General features: G+C 32.7%; 1 long non-coding RNA gene across 1 annotated transcript; it reads left to right on the top strand.

Annotated features, from left to right (window-relative positions):
• The first annotated feature begins 1063 nt into the window (after window positions 1-1063).
• LOC127865322 (uncharacterized) lies at window positions 1064-6124 on the top strand. Its single transcript, XR_008042586.1, has 3 exons — window positions 1064-4018; window positions 5193-5326; window positions 5530-6124. It is a non-coding gene; the product is annotated as an uncharacterized LOC127865322 (long non-coding RNA).
• Window positions 6125-8857: the final 2733 nt, after the last annotated feature.

Below are 8857 nucleotides of genomic sequence, written 5' to 3'. Positions count from 1 at the left end.
CATTTTCTTAATGCAATTATGTATGTAATAGCATTCATAATTGAAATATTGCTTACTATAACCGAAAATGAAAATCGTTCTATTTATTTTAACAGGATATATTTCAAGAGGTAAACAATCTTTAGAGCAGTATACAAAAAAGCAACACTCTTATGGAAATTAAAAGAAAGAGGGCTTTATAAATAATAAGTTTATATTACATATTCGGCGTGCGTTGAAATCGTCAAGAAAATCTTTGATGAAATCGTTCGTGCCAAAGAATATGAGATTTAAACATGTTTCTAGAGAGGAGATAAGAACGACCCATACACGACCTCTAGCGCAAGAATTGTTCGCTGCATCTGACCAAAATAAATCAATAATTGTTTTAGATGGAACATATATATATATATATATATATATATATATATATATATATATATATATATATATATATATATATATATATATATATATATATATATATATATATATATATATATATATATATATACACAAAACTTTTCTTTCGCACGTCGGTCGTACTCCATGCACAAGCAAAGGCCACTTGTCAAACCAATGATTGTTGTGTCCACCACTGGCTACATTATATCTATTTTGGGACCGTACTTAGCGGATGGCAAAAACTTAGATGCAAATATACTGAAACACATCATCAATCAAAATACTGAGGATTTCAATGTTTGGTTACATTCAAACATGTCATATAACATTATTTTTTTTAAACAAAACAAAATGTAGGAAACCAACTTAATGATGATGATGATGATGTCATGATCATGGTGATGATTATGATCGTGAGCATGATTTTGTTGATGATGTCGATAAGGTCGATTATAATTCGCATGATGATGATAACGATGACGATGATAATATTGATTACGATGATGGTGGTGGTATTCATTATCATGATGCAGATGATGACAATAATGATAATGGGATAATGATGATGATAATGGATGAGTATGATAAATTTAGTTTTAGTGCAGATTCGTTCATACGTCACAAAGACACAATTTTGTTTTACGGATCATTTCGGCTTAGAGGACTGGGTGAGTTATGTTTTACGGATCATTTCGGCTTAGAGGACTGGGTGAGTTAAAATATCGTATGTCAAATATCGTATATAAAATATATTTTTAATAAACAACTGGTAGCAAGATGAGTTGCAGATAATTGGTCAGTAACCACATTTTTACTAATTATTTTGACCTGTTAATTCTTTTCAGCTCAATTCAACAGTAAAAAATGCCCATAATATCACTTTAAACAACACTTTCCCGACTACCTTGTGTACATTACATAATACATGTACCAATATCCATATACATTAATTTCCCGATTAGGCTTTACCAAGAAAATGAACGCGAATAACTTTGCGGAATGAAATTAATCAAAACCGTGACCATAACAATTAAAGGAAAACTTAACCATGTCAGTCATTGAAAAGAACTCAGAACTTTTTGCGTTGTGTAAATAGCAAGGCGATTATCGTTTCCGCAAAAATCCCCCCTCCCGGTTAAAATTTTGTTAAGATATAATGCAACGGACTTCTTAAAATGGCATATCAACTATACTTTCCCGTCAATATATACCTGCATTTAAACAATCCCCTGTTTTAAGCTAACATATCTATGATACATTTGTGACACCCTTGATAATAATATAAATTAATACACTCGCGGAATACGTTTTTATACAAACCTCTAGTCGGATTTGAACACTCGTCTTCAACAATCGCGCACTTTACTGAGAATTTAACTTTGCTACTGATAGTTGTTGTAGTAGTAGTAGTAAAAGTAGTAGCAGTAGTAGTAGTAGTAGAAGTAGTAGTAGTAGTAGTAGTAGTAGTAGTAGTAGTAGTAGTAGTAGTAGTAGTAGTAGTAGTAGTAGTAGTAGTAGTAGTAGTAGTAGAAGGGAGTAGTAGTAGTAGTTGTCGTAGAAGTAGTAGTAGTATTAGAAGTAGTAGTAAAAGTAGTAGTAGTAGAAGTATTATTATTATTAGTAGTAGTAGTAGTAGTAGTAGAAAAAGTAGTAGTAGTAGTAGCAGTAGTAGTAGTAGTAGTAGTAGTAGTAGTAGTAGTAGTAGTAGTAGTAGTAGTAGTAGTAGTAGTAGTAGAAGTAGTAGTAGTAGTAGCAGTAGTAGTAGTAGAAGCAGCAGTAGTAGTAGTAGTAGTAGTAGAAGTAGTAGTAGTAGTAGTAGTAGTAGTAGTAGTAGTAGTAGTAGTAGTAGTAGTTGTTGTACAGCAGCAGCAGCAACAACAACAACAGCAATAGAAGAAGCAGTTATAGTAGTACTTATAGTAGTATGTTATGTTATATCAGAGCATTGCCTGCTTTGACCAGCTATATATATGCGTACAGAATATTTACACATGTTACGCAAAATTTGATTGGCTGACTAACTCGGGATCTCGAGATAGCGAAAATTCTCTCCTCTTTTGATTGATGCACTCTGCCTTTATTTACCTCACCGCTCTTCTTTTTTAATTGTACGCCGCTTTTATTTAGTTTTGCACTCCTCTTTTTACTATCTCGTGGCCACGACATAGCTAACTCGTGGCCACGAGATAGAAAAAAAGAGGAGAGCAATTAAAAAAAAGAGAAGCACCGCTCTTTTTTTAATTGTACGCGGCTTTTATTTAGTTTTGCACTCCTCTTTTTCTATCTCGTGGTCACGACATAGCTAACTCGTAGCCACGAGGTAGAAAAAAGAGGAGAGTAATTTAAAAAAAGAGAAGTGAATGTCACCTCTATGCCACCGTACATAACCTTAAATTATACTGCTAAAAAGAAATCCAAACCCGAGATCACACAAATTGATGAAAAGATACTTGAAAGACATATAGTAAATACTACTACCTAACAAGAATTGATTCTAACCTAAAGCAAATAACATGGGATCAGTTACATAACCATAATCCTGGATGGTAATTCAGAAAGACGTATTCACGAAGGTCCTAAATCAAGTTACAAACTACATGTAGACTCTTTTTGTCTTAATGCCAATAAATGATATTTATTTTAATTACCAGCATGTTAGAAGGTAATATGGTAATGACTGTTTTGACTGCTTCAAAAACTTATATTAGGCAAGAAGTAAAGATGATTACAATTCACCGAATTTGCTTGCTTACATTATTTTTGTAGAAGAAGAAAGACAACTTTTTTCATTGAATCCTGTGTTTCTGTGCTTTTCTTTCCCTTGTTGTAAAAATTAGTCTCTCTTTATGAGGCGCATATATTTAAGAAATTTTACTAGACTGATAATTGAATTAAGAGCATTTAATACACGATACTTGTTATCTGTTTGACTTAAGTTATACAATGCACTATTCTCGTTAGACAACTATTAAGAATATGTCGCTCCAGGGAACAAAGTTCGCTCATCTGGAAGAGTGGAATTGTGTGCCCTGCCATCACAAACTTCAGGAAACATTGCTTTGTTTTCTCTTTTTAATAAACTGTTCGTCCTAGCAAGCCAGAATTGTAAAATCATTTCTTTAGACCATGAGCAGTTACTAGACCACCATTAAGACAAAAAACCTCTAATAAAGCCGGTTAAAAATCTAAATGTGTAGTGCTCGCATGGTTGTGTAAATTTCCATCATTGACACTTGCATTAATTTGGACCATGCTCTGCCAAAAAGGAGTTTAATGAATGTGCGTAAAGTGTCGTCACAGATCAGCCTGTGCTGTCCACGCAGACTAATAAGCTCTTCTTAGCAAAAATATAATTAAGCGAAAAGTTTCGTCTATCTGGGACAACACTTTACGCACATGCATTAAACCCCCTTTTCACGGAGCGGGGATTATTTGTATTTCTCTTTCTACACGGTTATGCTCGATCCACACATTCTGTGGCAACGTGCAAGGTCAGCCTCCAGTGATTCTAGTGGGGACTCACCTCAATGACGTCGTGTGTCGCACAGGCCAGACACAGACCCAGTTTGCTGAGGAATACTTTGAGAAATTCGGGAAACTTTTGGAGAACTCGCCCATTGCTGATCACCTATAGGTGTGTGTAACTATGTGTTTTGTCATTGATGCATACCATTGAAATAGAACGGGTTTTAATGCATGTGGTGCCCCTAGATATGCTCAAATAAACTTACAGATATTAACATTTTATCAACACAGAAAACAAAGTATTTCCACAATATATATAGTGTTCTAAATGAATACTTGCAGTATACAAAAACGCAATATTGACTAAATCCTTAATAGTATAAAAGGGCTCATTTCATGTTTTGGTAAATTGTCAAAAAAAAAAAGTTTCATATTCGCAAATTGTGTTTTAGTTATGATATTGAACATTTACATTGCTCTAAAATATCCATTATATGCATCTTTTGTCGATTTTAAAACCTGTAAATTGTAACACGTTGCAACACGAAACGATTAAATAATTTGGAGAGTTCTGTTGTTGTCGTTAAATTTTGTGACACTACGAGGATTGCTTATATAAAGTATAAAATACATCACTCATTGCATAAGCACGGATGGCCGAGTGGTCTAAGCAATAGATTTTTACTCAAGGTCAGTGGTTCGGGTCCAGTTGAGGGTCACTTTTTTCTTTCTTTAATTGTATTCTTATTTTTTATATGGAGCTTTTTAGATCCAATGTTTACATTTATCAATATAAATATTAATGACAAACTTCAATACATGCCAAAAGCTGTGAAAAGGCCCCTTTAAAACTCAGTATGGAAATGTTATAGCATTACGCTAAATTAGTTTTAATTTTTAACATGATATTCTTTTCGGTATCGATTGTGTCACTATATATGCAACCTTTTTTAACAATGGTTTATGAACATTCTTGTATGTTTAAAAAGATAAAAATCTTTATTCAGATTAAGATCTTTTAAATTTACTGAATGTTATGTTGTTGTGACTTTATTACAATATTAAATTGTATAAGAGTGAGATAACCAAAAGAAGTAAATATTTTTCCATTTGCAATATTTGTTGCAGTTACTTCCCTTGTCACATGTAAACGCATGTAGAATTATTACAAAGATGTGTTAAAAAATACATGGGACAAGAATGTACCAAACAAGTTTTATTGTTTCTAAATAAACAAAAATGAAGAATAAGTTCATAATTACTATTACATTTTGATATATAAATAATTCATTTTTTCTTGTATATTTCTGTTTGTGAACATTATATTTTTTACCTGTTCGCAGCCAGAACAGTTTGCAGCTGATGGCACACACTCTGATGACTGTTTTGAGGGTTTGGGAAAAGCCATAGTAACAGTTGCTTAGAGACAGAAGGATTGGAACTAGGAGATACCTTCACACTGGTTGTATCTTGAGCGGTCTGTAACAAGACTTACTGCTGTTTCTTTTGTTATTGAATTGTTTTAGTTCATGTTTCTAAAACGTATGCGCAACCAAAGAAGTTTGAGAGTAGGGAATAATGGAGTCACTATAGCTTTGGTTTGTTGGGTGTTTATTCAATCTGCTTAAAATGTTAAACAAACGAATGAAAGAACTACATGCATTTATTGTTTTATTTTAGGACCTTGAGTAAACAGGTTGCAGAGGAAAAGTTTTTCGACATGGAACGGCTTGCCGACATCAATGAAGAGATGGAGGTTCTGATAACTGATGGAGGAAGTTACTCTGTTTTTCTCAGGTGAAAACAAATTAGAAAAGAACAGAAAGCTTATTTGGGACCAAAGTTTTTACATCTCATCAGTCCACACAGGCTAATCAGGAACGACACTTTCTGCCTAAAATTGATTTTTGCTAAGAAGAGACTTTCTTTTAACGAAAAATATCATAAAATTGGAAAGTGTCGTCCCTGATTAGCCTGTGTGCACATGTATTTAACCCCCGTTTCTCAGAGCATGACCCATATATTTCAAAACGATCTATATAAAAAACAATGAAAGAGGTATCAGAACTCTCGCCCAGTTTGATCAATGTGAAGAGAATGTTTAAAACACGAAACAGAACAGATAACTAAATTTAGCCACAATAATAAGTATTCAAATTGAAACATATCAATGTGCTATGGACCCTGACCAAGACGTATGCATGATCATTAAAATAGGAAATACAGTTTGTTTGTTGTGAATGTAACCTTCTTACTTTATATATCTGCTAAAATATTTCGCAAAATGTTGTTTTGCTATTTGTAAAAAATATTCTGTTTTTTTTTCTGTGTTCTTGCAAAGGTTAATTAAAATGTTGATGATACAATGAATAGCATGTTTTTATCAATATATCGTATAAAAAAAGATGAGAACGACAAGCTCCAATAACATTCCGATATAAAATTCCAATCAATATTTTCCGATATACATATGCTCGTGCTTATAATGCTTTCAATCTTATAAGGTATCGGAACAGCTGTTTGTGAATTTAAAGTAGAATATGTTGTCCAAGTAAAAATAAAACGTTAAAAGTATCATAACCAATTTACGACAAAACCTCATTTGTCGTTGCCTTTTATTATTGTCTAACAGTTGTTATGGTCATGCGTAGAACAACATCTTTTTTTTACATGGATTGCATTGTTTTTTCACGTGTCGAAAGAGTAAGATAAAAATCCAATTATGCTATTTGACAAAACAATGTCGTCGTTTAGACAGTTCTAATACAAGATCTCAGACTGAATAATTAGTGTTGATGGTTTGCAATTGGTACAACAATTTGCTAATAACTACGTTAAACATGGCGTGATAAATCACACACAACTTCAGTCCAAATCATTAATTGTTTAAGATTGAAATAACTTGTTACATATGCAGTCCAACGTTATGATTCTTTAGTAGTAATAGTAATTAGTATAATGATTGTAATCAATTGTAGTAGGATAACAATAAAATAATTCAAACGACGTTATAATACAGTTAATTTTTCCGGATGATCCCAATACACATTACAGGATCGCGAAGACTAAAAGGTCATGGGAATTAAATCAAAAATACATTTAAAAATCTTAATTATGATTTTGGTGCTTTTAATATCAAAGTACACTTTATCTTCGCCAATTTAGCTACATGTACTTACATCAATTTTACAACTTGATCTAGACAATCAATCAACCTTTCATCATAGGCAAAGTACTTCTATTGTATGACGTTTCGCCATATGATTAATCAACCCAATAGCATGAGTATATGGCTAATGGACGCGTTTCCAGACAACATACTTCAAAAAGGAGAGCCTTTATGTTAATAAAGTTTACATAATGTGCATATCCAGTACATAATGTTGTACACAGCAGATGTTAAATGTGTTTACAATGCATGCAGTGAACATGATGTGTGTTGTTCACCGCAGGGATACTGGACGAAACAGCTCACTTCATGTTCAAAGCAAAAAGGAACGCTTTCACGGCATGTCCAGGGGAAGTACTTAAAAATTGAACTGGACAACAACAGTGTGCATCATGAAAAAAATAAATGCACATTGTTTTTTGTCAACCTTTGCTTCTACATATTTTGTACACTAAAGGTTATTTTCCAACTGTAGGTCTCTCAAACATCATACAAAATGCACACTTTGAATATATTACTTTCATAATATTTAATTATATGTACCCTTATACAGCGGCTCAACTCTCCAGATAGTTTTATACCTCTTTATGGAAAGCATCTGATTTTAACCATTAAGTTTGTCCCTCCTAACTCAAAGTTTGGAAGTACGTGTAATATTAATTGCAGATTTGCAGATTTAACACATATTTGGGCCGTGCTCTGTAAAAAGGGGGTTAAATGCAGGTGTGTAAAGGTTTCGTCAAGATTAGCGTGTGCAGTCCGCACAGGCTAATCAGGGACGACACTTTCTACATTAACTGGATTTTTGCTAAGAAGAGACTGTCTGTAAACGAAAAATATCATAAAAGCGGAAAGTGTCGTCACTGATTTGCGAACTGCATATGCCAACCTAGGACGACCCTTTACGCACATGCATTAAACCCTCTTTTAGAGAGCACTTTCCATTTGTATTAAATGGACATTAAGTAGATGAGCAATGTGACATTCTTATAGAAAAGTATATGAAGTGTTGTTTGAACATGTACATTTAGTGTAATGAAGCTGTTCAATGAACATAATTATACATCCGCAATTAGAGTTATAAAACAGCGAAAAAACTTATAAATTTTGATTGCCTATATTCTTCGCCCTTCATTTCCATGTTTGTGATGTAATCGTACTTATATATTGTTTTACGGCAATCTTGTTATTATGCGCATTTTGATAACAAGTAGCACAGAAAGCCAAGATGTTTGAAAGAGTGCATGCAATTATAAATACAGTAATTTATTAGATTCCCGTAATTTAAGGCCTTATAAATTATTAAATTCTAAGGTAACTAAATGGTAACGATGTACCTACATGATATTCAAATTGTAGCATACCTTTAACCGTCGTGTATGTAACAATTGTGCCTGTTATGTTTTGTTGCATTTGTTTCCTTTTTAATCATAAAGATTTTGATGTGTTTTTTTTTCTTCTATGGCAGCTGGAATTTGATTGTATTTGTATATGTCTCTATCGTTTAGGATAATAAGAACATAATGCCCCTGTATTAAAAATTCTTTCTCATTAATAAAATGAATTGTAATAATCATTTAACTTGGAAATAAACATAAAGAAGCCAAACTGAAACATAAAATTGTTGTGTGTTTGTTTTTCAATCTAATACATTTTCTCTAAAGTAGTGCAATCTAGTCAAGTGAATACGCATTTTATGTGCTAGTGATTATTAATATTAAACAAGTATTATTTTTATTTGCATCAGAGTTCTTACTATTAAATAAACAAAGGTATTAATGTTATTAATACACAAATGCTTTGAACTGGACGTACTCGCCGATATTACGTAAGTAAATA

The sequence above is a fragment of the Dreissena polymorpha genome, chromosome 1, assembly GCF_020536995.1.
Source record: "Dreissena polymorpha isolate Duluth1 chromosome 1, UMN_Dpol_1.0, whole genome shotgun sequence".
NCBI classification, from domain to species: Eukaryota; Metazoa; Mollusca; class Bivalvia; order Myida; family Dreissenidae; genus Dreissena; species Dreissena polymorpha.
The sequence above is the reverse complement of the archived record's forward strand: the minus strand, read 5'-3'. Positions and strand labels throughout refer to the sequence as shown.